The 17650-nt window shown below is 37.1% G+C and overlaps 1 protein-coding gene across 4 annotated transcripts in view; it reads left to right on the forward strand.

Moving 5' to 3' along the window:
- The window catches only part of NELL1 (neural EGFL like 1), a 282212-nt gene that overhangs the window by 228630 nt on the left and 35932 nt on the right, over positions 1–17650 (forward strand). The gene's annotated exons all lie outside the window — the stretch shown is intronic.

Consider the following 17650-nt stretch of genomic DNA (forward strand, 5'->3'; position numbering starts at 1 on the left):
AGAAAGTAAGTTTAGTGGTGTGACAGGGGATTTTCCCTGACAAATACTCATTCTCTCCTTTTCAGGACGCCTGTCCTGTCCACCTCTAGTGACAGCCCTAGCTCTGGAAAGCCTGTCAGTCTGTCCGAAATGAATTCAAAACAGGGGAAAAAAACCCCTCTCCCTGTATCATGAGGGATTTTTGTTTTGTGTCTGTTACCGATTGTGAATTCTACAGGTAATGAAAGCTCCTTTTTGAGATGAGACTTTCATTGTCTAGTAAAGCCTTTCTGTCCCCCATCTTTAATTGTTTTGTTTTTCACCCTTGGAATGTCCAACATAGAGTTTTTCAGTTCTTTCCATTAACTGTGTGGAGAAAGTAAAGATTTTATTCATCTCTCAGAAGTTTTCTTCTGTTTTCTCATCTGAAATCTTGTTTCTCCTCCAACTTTTATGGAGTTTGCAGCTGATGCCATTTGAGATGTGTGTGCTGGTAGCAGTAACAAGTCCCTCAGTGATACCATTAATCATTTATAGGTTAGGGAGTCTGATACCGTGTGATAATGCTCAGCTATTCCTAAGGCCTTCCTTTTGAGATGACTGAGTCGTGAGTCATAGGTTTCTTTTTGAAGAGAGATTTTATTTTTTTTTGTTTTTTACATCTCCCCCCATCCTTATCTTTTCTCAGCAGGCTTTATTAGGTGCACTCATTACTGAATGAGACGCAAGTGGGTTGGGTGTGTATATGGATGGTGGTAGGTCACTGATCAATATTGAGCATAATTTCTCTATATCAAATGTCTGTCTCACTGAATTGACTGCAAAGGATTTTTTTCAGACCCCCTCCATGATAGATATAGTTTGCAAATGTGAAAAGAATTAAATACAGAACTACACAAGGAGGAAGTCCACTACTCACTCATCCAGCTGCTACAAAAAGACCTATTATCTCTTTGTTAAAGTTGTAGGTTATCCTAGTGTTACTAACAGTTTTCTTAGTGAGTGTTAAATAAATTAATTGCTGTGTTAAATCCATTATTATACCTTGTTGCTACAATCAGCAAAATGAAATTGGTCGCTTAGTCCATTTGCTGAATAGTTTCAACAGTGAACTGATTAACTGTAAAAATAAATTGAAATAACTCCTTTGGAGAAAATTCTTCCAGGGAGAAGGAACATCCAAAGTGAGAAATGTAATCCAGTTGACATTGCTGCTCTGTTAACTTGTGGAAAAATGGAAGACACGTCACTTCATTGCATTTAATGTGATTTTTCATGAATGCTAAATTCAGTCTAGTTAAAGAAGCTTATATATAGTATGTTCACATTTCTAGATTTCATGTTTCACTCTTCTTTATGTTTCTGTGTATTAAGCACCAGACTTAAAGGACACAGACATTTTTTTCTAAGCCAATTGAGGGAAGAATTTTGTGTCAGTCAAAGCTAAAAATAACTGCCTTTATGTGCAACAACCAATTTCTGTTTTCCACTGAAGGAAAGATAGCTTTTTTAGAGTCATGAAGAAAAGAGTCCAACCAAATCAGGGAGTAACTTCCTAAACTTTTATCTTTTTCCTATTGGAATGTCTCACTTTTGAGTATAAATAAAAAATGATACCTAATCTGAAGGACTGGTCATATCAGAAGGATAAGGTAAAAACCAAGATATTTTTGAACATGTAAAGCCGTATAGGCTTTCTGGTTTCCATAAGCTTTTCTTTATACTGTCAGTTGTATTGAAACAGGCTGAAAATCTTGACCTATTAAATTTGGGGAAGAGGGATTTTGTGAAAACTTAATTTATCTGACAGAGTGATAAAAGGCTTTGTCAGTCTTTACCCCACCAAGTTGTCTTACACTACGAGCAGTCACATAGATTTCAATTGTCTAGTAATGATGTAAAGGACAGCTCAGTGTAATGCTAGCCAAGGATAAATTAATCCAGAAAATATAATTAATGGAAGTGGTAAAATGTATTCAAAAAACATTTTGAGAGTAATATTTGATTCAGAATGCCTGAGTCATTCATCTGACGTTGCAAACATCGAGCTGTATAAACATTGGGATACACTGTAAGGTTGGGTTTGTCTATTTTTAAAACAATTTGCATAACACTTAAAAATTACAGTTGGCTCCTTCCCAGGTCAGTGGGTGATTTGAAATTTCTGGACTCAGGATGAAGCTCTTGCTCAGTCCTCAAAGTTCAGATTGCTGTAGTGAACGAGCAATCGCTGGTGGGAACTAGAAGGTAAAGAATATCTTTTTTTCGTGGCTCTGATTATTTTGGGTGGATGATTTTTAATCTTTACAGGAAAAAAGCCTTGTATTAATGTACAGTGTTGTAAAATGTTTAAGGTGGAGAGAACAAATGCCCTGTAATGTTGGCATTCTGACATATCAGGTCATGTGCACACAGAAGAGAAGTTATACTTATTTGAGGAATATAAGCACGGAAGCAAAACTTAAAAATGGAGGGTGTAATTCCAACCTTTCTGTCTGGTGTATATCATGTTGGCACATTATGTGAATATTTGTACTTTTGGGGAATGCTGCCACAAGTAAGGCAGCAGAAGCTTGCTTAGCACAGAGCATCTTTTCTCTAGCTGATGTAGGAAAGTATACAGTCTTCAAATGTTTCTAGTGTTATTAATTTGTTTTTGCAGCATAGAAGAGGCAAAAAAAACCCCCAAAAAACGGGACAATTCTGAAAGTGGATTGAGGAGTTACTGTAGAAGTCGCTTTTTAAAGTGCATCTCATCCAATATGATTATATAGTTTGTTTATAATCCACTTTAGGGACTATAAACAAGAAAAAGTACATTGACAATTATATATTTCAAACAGATTTTAACAGATTCGAATTTTGAGCAGGTCAGCCATAACAATCTTGACTAGATGGTCATGTTGTTAATTTAAAACAGGATTTTTTTTGTGGTACTGTATAAACTAGCATTAACATAATGGACAATGGCAGTTTATGGACATGGAGATTATTTCTTCTTTGGACACAACTGTTAAAATATTTTTCATATAAAAAGGGTGGAGATTATAGATGTTTATTGATCTTAATAATCAACTGTGTTACGACATTGCCTGCAGCTGTTCCCCCAAGACACCAGGCAAACACATTGTAAGGCAGGGGATGAACAAGGATCTGATACAAACTCATCACTTGGGTTCCTTTCTATGAGTAAAGATCCTGAGAATTTGGCAAAGTCATCTCCAAGGGCAGAGCTCTCTTAAGACAGCCAGACAGAAGATTTTCTGTTTCCTTGGGTTATTAAAAGCCAAGGTAAAGCCTCCTTAAAAGACAAGTTTATACTGGAAAGATGAATTGATTACTGTGTTATTAAGGGCTGACTTGGCTGTATGTGCTTCTTCCTACTTTCAGAAAGGAAATCATATGCAGCCCCTTTAGTTGCACCTATATATTTTGTGGATAAATAATTCATGTATAACACAGCTTATATGTGACTAAAGTGATGTCTTTTAAGAACATGCGAGAAAGGAGTGCAAAAATTGCTTGTAAATGTTGGCAGATAATCACAATATTTATGAATTCTCATTTATTTTTCTTCTCCTTCCCTCTCAAAAATACCCCGTGTTGTTGTGAGCATTCTGTTACTTACAGAAATTAATTTGAAAGTGAGATAATCTAATCTAAATTCAGTGTAACTGTAAGCACTGCTAAAATATGCTTTTGGGACTAACATAGCATTATATGTGTACTGTGGGGTGTAGGTCATTGCTTGTTTTCAGAAAACAAGGATGTTTGTGTCTAAATTGTACATTACTGATTCTAAACCACAATTTGTGATTTTTGTATACATTTGCTCGATGGAGATCAGTACCAAAAAAACCCAAAAACCACCACCAAAACCCCAGCCTACATAGCTATACATTTTTGATGTCTTTTTCTTGTGTTTTATCATAGTGTATACCTGTGCTGAAACAACATATCCTAGATCCATAGAATTATGCAGATGATTTTGAGTAGTGTCTCTGGGAAGGGATTCTTGTAAAGTAGTGAAGAAGTGGAATAAAAATCATATTTTCATTATTCTAATTCTGATTTTTAATCTGTTTTAGAGCTTTGTGCGTGTATGTACATTTAGAGTGGCTTGGGGGGGAGAGGATGGCTGGCAAAAGACATAAGGGCTGCACCATCAAGTAAAAATAAGTGAGGAAAAGAGAACTCATGGTATCTTTCATCTGGTCATTCTGGGTGCACTGGTGGCAGAGGTGGCACTATTACTTGCAGTGTTGGTGTGGTGACTTTTACAAGGCATTGTCCCAAAATATTGTTTGGGATAGTAGCACCTCTGTAGCAGTAAAGTCAACTTCACAAGAAAACAACGTGCTGATATGGTGCAAAACAGTTTCTAGTTATGTATTTTACCTTCTCTCAATGATTTATTAATTTACTGAGATGGGGATGATGAGAATATAAAATTCCTTTAGATGACTGCATGAATTCCTTTTCCTTGGAGCTGAGGAGGGTGTCTCCCATGCTTGAGGAGTAGTAACCAAGTGGTGAAAATAATTGAGATGCTCTTGAATTTTAATTTTTTTTAATTTTTTTTTTTTTTTACTTTTCCCTCTTTGGTTAGATGGATGTGGGTCATGGGCAGATAATGTATCCTTGTGATGCTTCACAGATCAAGCTTTTTATTTCATGGTTCGTTTTCTCTGAGGAGTGATTCTGACAGTATTACAGCATTTAGATTTGAGAATTTCTAAAAATTATATGCTGGAAGTTTGGCTTCACATTGTAAATATGTAGTGTAACTGAGTAAGAAGTATCAAGTGAATAATACTATGGAAATGATTTGTGATTTTAAAAAACCAAACAAAACCTATATTGGACTCCTTACTGTAATTTAAAATTCAGTATAAAATTCAACTTATTAATATTTAAAAGGAGAGTCTTTTCTCTAAAAATGAATGAGTAGATGTAATTATTTGTTTTAGCAAAGGACTTTAAAATAAGAAATCATCCACTGGTGTGGAACTGCCCTAATGCTGCTGGCTATGAATATATTATGGAGCTATATCTTTATAGAAAACATTTCCACCCTATCATCTTCATTTAATTCAGTCATTTTCTGCTTTATTCATTTCACCTGGGTTAAATTTTGTTTATACTGTAAGGCAATCTATGTTATTGAATATGATTCTCATAGGTCCCTCTGAGAGATACACATAGCTCCAGTCTGTAACTAACCTTCCTTTTACATGTCTTTATTACTGAAATCTGCTTACATCAGAAGCATGTAAATAATGAAGCTGGCAAGAGTTTGATGCCATGGAAAATCTCAGAAGCAAAGCCACTAACTTTGTGCATGGCTATCTTTGTGTGACCTTTAAGACACTCGGTTTACACTGCCCATAGTACTTTTTGCACTGAAACCAAGAGAGGAGTATGTTGCTGAAGGTGCTTCTGCAGTCAGTGTTCAAGGTTTGACAATTAAAAGACGTGTATTTACCTTTTCATTAACTTCCAGCTGTTTTGGCAGACTTTCTTAGCATAATTTGCTCTTGACATATATTGTTACTTAGACATGTTTTCAAATACTGTATATTGTTTCTAATATTAAAATACTAATTAACTTTCAAGATTTCTGAAAAGAGTACATTTTTTTCATGGAAAACAGTGTAGTCTTGCAACCCCAAATTTTTAGGAGAGAAAACCCCACTTTGTTTTAGGGAATGAAGACAGTTACTTAGATTTATTTTCTTCCCTCTTCGGTATTCTGGAGACTTTTATTTTTCTGCTTTGAGTAGGTTTGAAGTTTCTGACAGCAGAGTGAATACCCATGGAAATGGTTAGGGCTGAATATTATGTACACAAGTGGCAGGTAGACATCCCGCACGCGGTTCTTGTCACTTGAGCTATCAGACTTCCTTGACACTCTCTCATGCCACATTTTGTACTTGTTGTTTTTGTCCACTGAGGACAAAAACTGGCTGTCGCTTGCCCATGCGTTGCTCAGTGCAACCTGTCTGAGGCAAGAATTGAATATATCTCTCTGTTCAAAAGGGGAGGAATTTTAAATGGCCAGGCTGCAGACAGAGGGTGGAGCAAACTGTTGGACCAGAAATATAAAGATTTTTAACTTCTCTACAAAAGAAAACTCTTGTGATGGTTTTGTGACCTCTTCTTTCTGCCATATTGTTCAATCAGTCTGATATAACAGGTAACACTGTGTTAAGGGCAGTTAATCTCAGACACGTCCCCCCTTAGGTTCATTGAGGTCCATTATTATCTGGTCTGAGGTTTGTGTGTGAGTGAGATCTATATGATCTAAACAGAAAAGCCTCCACCTACAGAATAGCAGTGAGGGTGCTCAAGAGTTTTCTTGAAATCCAAACTGTGGGACATATTTTTCTGACAAAGTGAACTGCTTTCTAACCCCTAATTTATTGTGTGAGAAATAGGTGTTAATGTCTGTTCTTAACTTACAACAGGATGCTTTGAGGGAGAAGGTATAGGAGATGTGTCGGTGATTTGATTGCTGGAAGCCTTAGTTAGAACAGTAAGTTTGGAACTGTTCTCACAGTTTCAATTCTTTGAAACCAGATTATGCACCTCCATGAGTACTATGGCAGCTACTCCTCTGAAGTAATGTTTGTTCTTTCTTTTTCTTTCAGTCCCCAAAAACAAGCAAACAAATAAACATGGATTATATAAAACCCCTTTATACAAGCTATAAACTATAATTGTTCTTTCTCTTTTGCCTCTTCTTACTTTCCTTCTCTAAGATGAGAAATGATCCCATAATTGAAACAAGACTATGCGATTTGCTTTGTCTCTGAACTCTTATCCCCGTTTCTTCCTACTGCAAACTTTGTGTTAGGTTTTGCAGGACATGTCTGGAAATAGAACATGTCATAAATCTGATGGCAGTCATCTTCTACGTGGAGTTGTGTTTGTGCAACTGAAAATTTTGCATTTCATGACTGTTGTTTGAAATTCTTCTTTTTATTGAGAGGAAGTAGTTGGTAGAGTTAGATGTGGCTCTTTCTGGTACTAGCGAGAATAATCTTCATTGTGGCTCAGTCTTCTGTGGGCTGTTGTCTTGGTTCAGAAAGACTGATTAGCCCAGAGAGGAAAGAAGACGGGTGCTCTCTCCAGGTTTAGAAAAGAAGATTGAATGTGTTGGTGTGGAACTGATAAAAGGAGTCTCCTCATCAGCTTTAAACACTCTGATTGACAACTTTCAACTCTAGTGGAACTGGCTTGGGGTGCATTAAAAATGATAACTGTTACTGATCTTTTTGCTTGGTTTTATGTCTGCTTCATTCTTGGTGAACCAGGGCATTTGAGTTAGTTTTTATTTTCTTGCCCATCTCCTCTGCCCTTGACCATCATTAATTTCTGCAGCTAAACAGTGGATTTCTTTGGCATTTGTGTTATCTTACAGAATCAACATAGAAAGGGAAAAAAGGGAAGGAGACCTTAAATATTTTTAGGTTTATCAGACAGCTGAACTAGAGGCTTAGAGTGTTTCAAATCCATATAATGCTCAGGGAATGCTACATGCACATCAACAAATACTAATTAGATGTGATCCTCCATGTGGTTTTGTGTGTCTGTTCTTAAAATGCAGCGAGTAGTCTGATTGTGGAATGGTGGGAAGAGGCCGCTTTGTGAAGGCAGCTTCTTATGCTCTGTGACTAAAATAAATTATGGCTCTTTTGGGCTTGAGGTACACATTATTTTGGTTGCTCATAGATCTCCTGCTGCTCAAGCACACTGGGAAACAAATGGATTTCTTTTATAAGAAAATAAACCCCAGAGTTAGCTTTCTCAAAGCTTGTTTTGATCCTCTGCTGAAAACAGGATTACTGTGTGTTTCCCTGGCTGCCCCAAGTTGTCTCTTGTTCTTTTCTCATCTGGTCTGAGACAGAGAACAATACATGGCCCTATCAAGGAGATTTGTAGGTCCTGAGTTTCAGGAAGCACTGTCCTCCTTGTTCATTACCACTCCAGATGAATTCCTTTCTTCCAAAGAAAAAGGAGCTGTATTTTGCTGTGTTAAATTACTCTGTCATTATTAGTTATATATATATTTTTAGGAAGGAGAATAATCTCAGATTTATGGAAGGCTAAAACTTGAATATCTCTATATAAAAATCTTAAAAGTTTATGTATGTTTACTATAAGGTTATGCTTATTTGGTCTTTCTAGTCAAGGATATGAAACAAGAGTAGTGGCTGTGCTAATCAACAGACATATCTAATCCTCTGAATATCAGATAATTTCTCCTGGTGCCTTGAATTAGAATATTTTGGATGCTAAAATGTTACTATTCAGTTAGTTGTGTTGTACTGGTTCATAGCAGATATGGATGGAGTTCTTTTTGCATGGTTTTCTCACCCAGAACACACAGGGTGATTTAACCTTTTCTCTGAAACACTGTTTTTCTATTTTCAAGAGACTTTTGAGGCTAGCGAAGTCCTAAACAAACCACTTGAGCACCAAAAGAGCTAAAGATATGGTATAAGATGTGTTGCCTTACATGAGCTGTTCCGTATCTTCTTTCCATCTGATCTGAAGGAAAGGTAGCAGCTCAGTACAGACAGGCTGCTGAAGAAATAATCTGGAGGGTCATGTGTGGAGTGGGCAAAACGATAATAGCTCAGGTTCAAACCTCGTCTACTCCAGTGCTAGAGAAATACAAATACTCTCTTAGAAAATTGTGGTCAACACAGGAAGTTTAGCTGAATGATAGGATATTAAGTGTACTAATAATAGTAGAGACTTGGCAAGTACATTTTGTCACTCTTCAGTATGTTGTTCGCATATTTTTAGCTTGAAAATGCTACAGAAATGTCCCTTTGTGCAGAATGCTCAGCCACTGACTAACCACAGTTTTGTTCCCAAGACTGCCACATTTCTGTTTCAAAGTGCCCTTCAGGCTGTATGTGTGAGCAAGTTGGAAGTTTCTGGATGTGCTGGACAGAAATTCAGTCCCAGAGCAAGTGGTAGGGAAGGGCAGAGCTGTTTTGTGAGAAGGTTTGCAAAACTTATAGGTTCCACAGGTCTGACCTGCTCTGAGGCTTGGGAATGTTGCACAATATTTTTAGTTTTTAATTACAAGAATTTGGGTCAGTTCTGATTTTGTGTGTATTTCAAAACTGGTGGCATGGAACAAGGTGTTGATGCATTTTAGATGTCAAGATGAGCAAGATCAGAAGTACTGCTTCTTTACAGAAGAGTGCAGTGGAATCATTACTGCTGTTAAAAAGCAGTATCTCCACAAGGTACCCTACATCCAGTGGCCAGTTGCCCTTGGAAACAATTCATGAAAGCTGACCTTCCCAGCCCTTTGATTTTACCAGAGCTGTGGGGAAAATCAGGGCTTTTTTTACTGTCATTTAGGATTATATATAGGATGGAGGAGAATGTAGTTCTGTTGACAAAATCAACGTGGAGAGATATGATAGAGCTCCAGCTATTAATTCGTATGAAAACATTGTTCTTTCACATAAAAATGTTTCTTAGAAAATGCCTTGTTATTAAAAGACAATGATTATATTCCAATTCAAAATACCACCCTGTGGTGTGTACATTTTGACAAGGTATATGAGTTATGAGTCTTATTTCCGAAAGCACTCTAATGCATAACCTTTACAGGTGATTTATGGTAACTTTTAGGAGACTGGGTAATACTGTAAAAGTACAAGGTGAGGAGAGAACCATATCCAATTTAGAAGAGATTAAAATAAGTCCAATCTAAAGAGCCTAGTTTACAATATGTTCCGTTCACCTCATGAACAGTAGGAGGCATGAATGCTGGCAATATCCCAACTTCCTGAATTAATTTTCTTGGTCTTAATAACCTGCAGATTAGCCACCCAGTATTGTTGCATATGTTGCTTTAAAAATCTCAGTAAGCACGTGTCATAATTTGGAGTGGAAGTAGTTACAGACTGTGACTGACACTTCTATTAAAAGCCTCTGGTTTTCAGGGTCCATTACATAGCCATAAAAATCACTTGACATTTAAGGTCTCTGCCTGAGAGTCCTTTTTTCTTTCACAAATACAGAAGTCCAAAATACGTACTTAACTATTTTTTACCTCCATAATAAAAGAAGAAAACATATTGGTTTTGAAGACATCACCTTCTCATATATAAACCACTGCCAAGTTTTAACCTGAAGTTTTGATGGTTAGAACAAAGCAGTGTTTCTTCTTTTACAGGAGCAGCTCCAGTAGGTGGTTATGCTTCAGGCTAGGTTTACACTGAATTTCCTCTCTGCCTGTTGTAAGGCCAGCCCTGCTGGAAGGTGATACCTCAAAAGGGTTGACTTTTTTGCCCTGCAGAGAGCCAGTCTGTGGGTTTGCTGGTCTTAGAGCTGTTCCAGGGCAGGGGGAGCACTCCTCCAATTGTGCTCCCATGAGCAGGGCTGGGGCTCTGTTGTAATCAAGCCAAGAAACGCAGCAGGGCTGGTCCTTCCCACCATTCCCCTACTGAGAGGCAGTGACATCTCACAGCCAAGGTGAGGCATCTGTTGCCTCTCTCAGATGGGAGAGAGGGGGAAGACTTTTGAATTCCCCTCCTGGCACAGCTTAGAAGAAGCAAATAACAGTAGAGAAGCAGTAGGAGGCATTTCCTAAACCTCCTCTCAGAAATGTCCATCCTCTTCAGCCAGCCTAGGACTGCTCTGCAGACGTGGTATGACTTGACTGCTTTCACTGGGAAATCATAGTTGGAAGGGGCCTTAAAAGCTTGTCTAATCCAACCCTGCAATGAGCAGGGGCATATTCAACTAGATCAGGTTGCTCAGAGCCCTGTCTGGTCTGACCTCAAATGTTTCCAGGGACGAGGCATCCACTGGTGTTTTGCCACCCTCAGCATAAAAAACTTCTTCCCTGTATCTAATCTAAATCGACCCTCTTTTAGTTTAAAACCATTACTCCTTGTCCTATCACAACAGGCCCTGCTAAAACATTTGTCCCCATCTTTTTTATAGGCCCCCTGCAGGTATTGAAAGACAACGAAGTCTTCCAGGAGCCTTCTCCAGGCTGAACAACCCCACCTCTCTTAGACATTCCTCATAGGAGAAGTGCTGAGAAAAGGCATAAATTCCTCCTTAACACCACCTTTACAGGATCACTGCACTCCAAAACCCAGTGGTCTTCTAGCAGTTGAGAAATGCGTGTGGTGGTAGAGGGGGTGGATTTCTTTATCTTTTTCCACACTGTACCTCCATATTGGCTAGGTTGGTAGTTAAACTTTCCTCTCATCTGGTTTTTCTCTCTCATTACCACTCATATACAAGAGCTTGTATTTCTTTCCACCCACAATATCACCTTTCTAGCTAAAGTCCAAAGTATTTTAGGAAATTCATTAAAAATGTCAATGGAATGTGCTTGTGTTAATTTAATTAAGAATCAGATGTTATCTGGGAGTCAACAGACGCCATTCTAGACAATAACAGAGCTGCTGGTTTCTTCAGTGAAAATGTCATGGTGATATCCTTCAATGTCTTGTGATGTTTATATATTCCATTTTATGTGTGTATGGTTTGTGGCATTTGGCATCTAATACTCTTAAAATTGATATTTACCAAATAAAGAACTGCAGACAACTGCCTTAAAATGTGATCAAACATATTACTGCCTTTGAGGGAAAGAATTTGATTTTATTCTGATCAAACTGGTTTTACCCTACTGTAACTTTTGTTGAGTTAGTTGGCAGCAATGAATTACAGCGGAGTACATTTTCTTGGACTCTGTGACCTATTTTTTTTGTTCTTCTGTTGGTGTTTCCCCTTGACATAATGTGTGAAACTTCCTCTGTGAACCTGGCAGAACCAAAGTGTCATCCTCTGCTCAGGAGGTTTTGAGATCCTGGTTCTAGGGAGCTGGCAAACTCCAGTTCTCTGAGGTAAAACTCTTTAATGGGATAGTTCTTCAGCAAAATCCCAGACACCTTGTTATCTGTAAGACACCTTGGGAAAACCCAGGTAAAAAGCTGAAATAGAAAAGAATCCTGCCAGCTTGGCTCTGCTGGGCTAGTAACAAAAGCAGGCTACTGAATTTTTGCCAGGAACATGATTAAGAAGGCTTTTACAAATACCAAACTGTACTTAAATTTGTAGTAGAATATATAAATGTATCTCTTAATGGACCAGAAAGAATTTTAAACACAGTATCTGGGACGTTTGACTCCTTCTTTTCTTAGATGTCAAGGTCTGAATTCAGGAATCTCTGTTGCATCATCTTCCTCCTCAATTAGCTACATTTATCAGAACTCTAAAGTAGTTCTTTAGAGTTCTATGCATCTATGAGAGATGCATAAGGAAATTAGTATTTTCTTGCTCCTTGAGTTTGCTGAAGTCAGTTTGCTGAACATAATATCTTAAATCTACTTTACTGTAATTTAAGCATAGTGCTTAAGTTCACTTCAGAATTAAGACCTATTTTTGTATCTCCAATTTGTATTTATCTGTATATTATTTCATTTTTCTTTCCCCCCCCGTATTCCCCTGAATTCATGTTTTCTAGACTTCTCATTACTCTTGTTATCCTCTCCTCTGGATCTTCAGTCGATCCATATCTGCCAATAAACTTGTTACCTGCTCTTTGGTGGACATGCTAACATAGCTGAAGATCCTATCAGGAATGTGAACAGCAGGGAAGGATACACAGTACTTTTGTCCATTCCTTCCAAGGTGGTGATGGCTTTGATTTTGTTTTTGAGCATCATACTCAGGTTGTGATCTGCTCCAGGAGTTGCTCTACTGAGTAGTTCTCTCAGCAAGGGTGGTCAGGGAAGCAGGTGGTCATGTTCGAGGTGTAACAGCCTGAGCACAATGACTCAACTCTATTTCATGTCTATTAATTTCCTGAAAATTGGCCTGCATTATTTACCCACTTTCTGCTCAGTAAATCTGAACATTTCTGTATCACACTGCTGCTCATCAGTCCTCGTAATGAGCACTGAGAGATGATCATTTGTAACCCTGAGCCTTTAACTTCCATTAATTTCAGTAGTCAGAGGAACCTGTGTTTGGTTAAATGAACTGTTTCCAGCAGAATAAATCTCCCTGCACACATCTAGAGCATAACTGACAACACATCAAGGTGTCATGTAATGGCTATTCCAGGTGTAAGAGTCTGGTGTACTTTTGGATCTGTTTGTAAGCTTAGGAGCAGCATTGAAAACCCCTGCAAATGTTTCCCATTTTAAATGTGAAACAGCTTTTACAAGCCCTTGAAAACACTAAAATAATGCTAAAAAATAAATGAAGCATTATTTGACCTGAAGCATAGTTGTTTCATTTTCCAGTGTTGCAAGGGAGTAAAAAGCCTAGTTATTTTGACCCACTCTATTTAAAATGTTAATCGTGCAATATAAAGTTTAGAGATCTTCTGCCATTGCTAATCTCAATCTTCATTTCTCTTCTTAATTGCACATTTGAACAAGAAATCGTAATGTTTTTAAATTAGCTCTTACGATCTATTGGGTCTTATGTGAAGGGGAAGATAGTTACTTGTAGGCTATGGGGTTTATTTATAGCTAAATCTGGATGACTCCCAGGAACATTGTAGGAGAAGCTGCAAATGTAACAAACATTTTTGAAAAATATATAGAAACATCAATAGCGTTCCTTTCCTCAGTACTTCCTGTCCATTTCTGTCTCGAAGAAACCCATATTTTGTATTCAAAGTGCTGTTTGGCTGGTCTGGGAATAAGCAAATATGTGATGCCAGGACTTGATAACTAACAACAAAATTATAGTGGAAATTGGGCAAGTTCTGCTTAGACAGAAAAGGGAAAATGGATCGGAGGGTTTGCCCTGTGGTATCTGGTATTATGAACAGTAAACAGTGTTGTCTCCTTTAGAATTTTATCATATATTAACAAATGTTATTAATAGAATAATAAAGTCTCTAGCATTTTATAACTGCGTTCAGATGATCTAACTTAGTTCCCTTTTACCATGACAGACTGTGTCACATAATCCTCTTTATGGATTTGTCAGATCTGTTCTAAAAATAGCTATTTCTTAAAAAAAAAAAAAAAGTTACTATTTTATATCTTGCTACTCAGCCTGCAATGATATTTGAGACATTGCTGTCTTATGGCTACGAGCCTTCCACTGATTTCCAGTCCAGACTTATTCCTGACAGTTAATACTCACTTGTATTGGTGTTCTGCCACTTGTCATTCTTTCTCTTAAATGAAAAAAAAACAAACCACCTTTTTATGATTTGCTCCTAGTGAGTTAATGTAAAGGAATAGTATCTCCTCTTGGCTTTGAATGTGCAAGGCAAAATAATTTCCTAAAGTAGGTGTTGTGTGTTCTAGTGGCTCTCTTCAGTTTTTACCTTTTTTTTTTTTTAGCAGACTTGAAAAAGAATTGTATTGAGATAAGCATCACTATAGCTTGTTTTATGGCATTAATAGTGTTATGTTTTCATTACAAATGCTTCTGTTGATAAATTCTAGATAGCTTTTGCCTTTTTCAACAAAGCCAGTCCTCCTTATCCTATGATCCTCTGATTGATTAATATGGTCTTTATCCTCCCCGGTAATTTCTCACTGATAATTTCCCAACTTTTAACAGAAATCCTTATTACTAGGCTCTCAAGCAGAATCGTAAGGCACTTTATATCAATTACTTTTCATTTCATTTCTATTAGGCAAGACTTTTCCCTTCTTTCAGAACGCAATTGCAGTATTTCCTGGCGTTGGCAGTGCTTTCCAAAGTTGTACCAGTCATGCTGACCAAAGTTGTGCCCCCTTTTTTGTGTCTTTGCTGAAGATATGAGATGAGCTCCAAGACAAATGTTTGAAAAAATTACTTTCTTCAGCTCTCATTTTTTTTATCCGTAGGTTTCCATGAACTTTAAGGGTACTGTTAGTCTGTTTTTATTGGTGAGTATACTGAAATGCCATAGTTGGAAAAGCATGGATTTCCAAGGCAATTTAGTCACTTGTTAAGGGGGCTGTGAAAAAGTAAAGTTAGATGTCCTACTGTGCAGTCCCTCATTAAATTCTGCAATTGGATTTCTGTGAATGTTCCTGTTTTCACAGGTAAAATGCCCATAGTTCTGTATGTATCCCATTTATCTGACTTATCAGGGATGCTCTGCTTCATGCTTAAACCATTGTGACTAAAACTTCAAAGTAAGCTTTACTGAGACCCAACTAACTGGAGTGCTCCAAGAATCCTGCCCTGGAGTTGTGCTCTCGGAAGAACACACCCCTGACCCAACCATAGCTGCTACTTTTGGTTGGAGACTTTAGGGAAAACGTTTCTGCTCATGGTTGTACGATGCTTACAGAGTGGCTATTAATATTTTTAACCTCAAATTTTTGATTTAAGATGACTCCCTGTGCTTGAGGTGTGACACATCTCCCCTCCTCCCAGGGAAGGGTCTGTGGGAAGGTCCCTTTTAAGGTTTCCTGATGTTGGTGTTTCACAGTGCAGGAACCAAGAAGAACAATTTGTAATGAAAACGTAACAGTATTAATGCCATAAAACAAGCTATAGTGATGCTTATCTCAATACAATTGTATTGGTGGGGTTTTTTTAATTTTAAAAAGTTGACAAAGTCAGGTGGGCTAGGGAAGGAGGGCAGGGATGTTCCTAGTTCCTTCAAAAAATCCTCCTTTCTGTATAGATGGATTAGCTTTTGGCTGTTGGAGCTGAAGTGAGGCATTGAACTGTCTCTAAAGAAAGTTTTACAACTGGGCTCATTTCAGAGTTGAAATTTGTTATTTATTATAAGCACTAATACATGGAAATGTATCTTTATAATGATAGGCTCTTTGGGGCTGGTCTGAACTGTTATCTTCATTTCACACATGCCTTCTGTATCTTCACCATTTGTTCTCATTTTCTTCTGTTTTCTCTCTCTGGCTACCTTACTTCTATCTCTTTGCTTCTCAGAAGAATAAAGGGCCAAAATGCTGCACCCTAAATTTCTTTCATTATCTACAGAAAGTTTCACAGTATAATTATAATGCAAATAGGAAATGATTTATATTTAGAAAAGACAAGGCATTTAATTCAATACCAAGAAGCAGGAATGAAAATTACTCTCTTTTCTATCTATGAAATTGCCCAGTCTTTGCTGGATTGCAAATTTTGTTCAGGCTGCCTAATACAGTTTCAAGTTGTATATTAATTATTAAACATGATCCAAACTGTCACATTTACAAAGTGTTGCTGCATGCAGGGGTGTAATTTAATGTCTGCTGTCAGGGAATAAATTCATAGACTATAGATTTCAGTCCTGACTAGGCCACTAACTTAAGTGACTGGAGATGCTTCCCTTATTTCTCCAGGCTCATTTTTCTCTGTCTGTGGAACGTATATCATGACAAGTACCTATAACATGTTGAGTGAATGACTTGAGTAGTTGATGCAACTAAGAAGTTGGAACTTGCTTTTAGAGAAAATGTTGGTATGTCAAAAGCTAAATTTTGATATGATTTGAACTATTTTGTCCTGTGAATATAAAAATACTTTTGGATATTCTTCAGAAGTGAGAATAAGAAAATTTCATCTTCAGTATTGCTCTTGGTAATTATATATTGCTTTTCTTGTTGGGTTTTCATGGCTTGTCAGTGGTACTAGTGCATACATTAGTGTTAAACCATTAAATTGTTGTACAAAACACTAACAAGTAACAACTGCCCGAATTATCTTAAGAAACCAAAATTAATTAAAATATTGTATTTCTGTACTACGCCTGCATAATGTATTATGAATTGGTATCAACAAAGAAAATATGAAAGTTTAAACTAATCCTAAAATAAATTTTCAAAAGGTAATGACGGAATATATAATTTATTAATTTTTTTTTGATGTACAGTGCTTCAGAATATAGATCAGATATTGTCTGATATTCTTCAGATAAATTTTCAATAAACTATTGAAATAGACAACTGTTTTGCTGTCCTCTTGCTAATGTATATCAGTAAATTGTGTCTAATTGTCAATATAGTAGCTGGTAAGCAATTATAAATCAGTGAAAACCACAAGCTTTAGAGATAAGCTATGCAGCAGGAGAGAAAAAGACAAAGTAAAGACATTATCCAGTTCATGAAGCAGAATTTTATGAGCTGTGGAACCAAAGGGGACATTTAAAATCAAAAGAAAGACAATATGGTGTTTGCTTAAAAGAGTAATGTAGACAAATAAGAGGATGGTGAATGATAAGAACAATAATTAATGTGAATCTGAGCAATTCAGCTGGTTAATTGTACGTCAAAGTCTACTCAGTTTTCTTGGAAATGGTAAAAGCTGTTTCGAGTTAAAAGGAGAAACTGGCAGCTTGATCTGTGTTTCTCAGCAGTTTCAGAACTGGGTCCTCTGTAGAGCTAAAACAAAAATGCACTTTCCTCTCCCTCACTTAGAGCCATGTGTTGGAACTATGAAGAAGAATTGTTAAAATAGTGGAATTATTTTTTATTAAATTTTCAAGAATGCTAGAGTGTAGCCTGAAATTGACTTTCAAATTTTTTACACACAGAAAAAAGAGATTGCAAAGATATTTGACTGAACATATTTGGTAATTGTTCTGCCCAGAGATCCAAGGCTGACTCATATTCAGGTGAATGTTTTGCTTTCCCTTTTTACACATCCCAATACAGAGGAATATGTGTGCTGTTCCAGAGTCCTGATGGGAAGGCTAATTGCCTTG

This window comes from Lepidothrix coronata, unplaced genomic scaffold, assembly GCF_001604755.1.
Source record: "Lepidothrix coronata isolate B3197 unplaced genomic scaffold, Lepidothrix_coronata-1.0 Scaffold130, whole genome shotgun sequence".
Lineage (NCBI taxonomy): Eukaryota > Metazoa > Chordata > Aves > Passeriformes > Pipridae > Lepidothrix > Lepidothrix coronata.